Here is a 1,892-nt window from a genome sequence, read left to right on the forward strand (position 1 = left end):
TTATTACCTAAAATAAGTAAATTTCAAGTGCAATTGAAAAATTAAAAAAGAATACATATGTGTGTAGGGCCTATTCATTCAAAACCTGTCAGGTCTCATTACTGGGTAGCTGGGTCGATCCTTGGTCAGGCACATGGGAAGATGTTTCTCTTTCACATCGTTGTTTCTTTCTACTACTCTCTCTCCCTTCCTCACTCCAAAAAAGCAATTTAAAAAAACTAACAAACAAATAATGAGTATTGATAATGAATATGTCAAAAGTTTATAGAATTTTTTTTAATGCTGTGAGTTTTGGGAAGTATATGACTTTATTTGTAACAGTCTTATTTATATGCAGCAGTCAGGTACACTAATAGGATTTCTTTTAAGTGCAATTTTCAAGGTAGTTTGAATTATTTGTTAAAATTTTAAAGTTTTTTATCATTGTGAAATATACAGTGTACATTCTCGCATGGCGTTATAAGGATACTAGTGGCCCGGTGAATGAAATTCGTGCACATTAAAAGAAAATTAGAGGAAATATTTTAATACTAGAGGCCCAGTGCATGAAATTCGTGCATTGGGGGTGGGGGTCCCTCAGCCCAGTCTGCACCCTCTCCAATCTGGGACCCCTCAAGGGCAGTCAAACATCACTCTCATAATCCAGGACTGCTGACCCCCAACCACTCGCCTGCCTGCCTTCTGGATTGCCCCTAACTGCTTCTGCCTGCCAGCCTGATCACCACCTAACAAATTCCCTGCCAGCCTGATCAATGCCTAACTGCTCCCTTGGCAGCCAAATTGCCCCTAATTTTCCTCCAGTGCTGTCCAGTCAACCCTAACTGCCCTCCACTGCAGGCCTGGTTGCCCCCAACTGGCCTCCCCTTCAGACATGGTCCCTCCTAACTGCCCTCCCCTGCTGGCCTGATTGCCCACAAGTGCCTTCCCCTGCAGGCTATCTTGTGTCCACGTGGGGCGGCCATCTTGTGTATGAGAGTGACAGTCAATCTGCATATTACTCTTTCAATACATAGGATTGCTATTTGCCCTTTCTCTATAATAGAAGTGTCAGAGATGAAAGAAAATTAGTAAAAACTGTACGAAAATCTCCTTCCTGTCAGAGTCTGTGTTGGGCTGCGGGACCCAGAGTCAAGTCTCCGTCCACTTGCGCACACCTTGAAATTGCAAGAGACCCAGACCCCTGCACCCGTCAAGCCCCAAAGGGGAGGAAGCGCAGCCTCAGGTCTCCCATCAAGACCTGTCAAGCTGGGAGTGCAGCCACAGGCTCCCTGGCCCCAAGGAGGGGGGTGCGAACTCAGGTCCCCTGTCCCAGCCTCAGGTTTTTCAGACCTGGCATGAGCGTGTGACAGCCACTTGCATATTAGCTCTTTATTATATAGGATGAGGCAACATGTAAGTTTTCATACATTTTTACATTCAATAAATTCCACCACTTTGTTTTTTTCATGACTTATCAAGGAAAATGGATAGCTGAAGGCTTTCCTACCTTTTCTATATGAATACACTATTTCTCCAGGTGTATTCTCACATATCCAAGAAAGGCTCTGCCACATTCCTTATGTTCACACACTTAATCTTGGGTGTGAGTCCCTTCATGATTTCGAAAGAACTAGAATACTAAACGCTCTTCTATAATCTTTACATGACAGGGCTTCTCTTCACTGAGTTCCTTCATCCTTTACATTAAATGGAAGAAATGAATACTTTCATTTCTAGGGTCCATCCTCAATATGAATGGATTATATGGCACAGCTGAGAGATAAATGAAGGTTCTTTGCTATTCTTTACATTAAGAGTGTTTATCAACACATTTTGTTTTCACATGTCTGCAAAAACTAGTTGGAATCTGAAACGTTTACCATTTTCCTTGCATTGATATCGTTCTCTCCACT

The sequence above is a fragment of the Myotis davidii genome, unplaced genomic scaffold (genome assembly GCF_000327345.1).
Source record: "Myotis davidii unplaced genomic scaffold, ASM32734v1 scaffold3286, whole genome shotgun sequence".
Lineage (NCBI taxonomy): Eukaryota > Metazoa > Chordata > Mammalia > Chiroptera > Vespertilionidae > Myotis > Myotis davidii.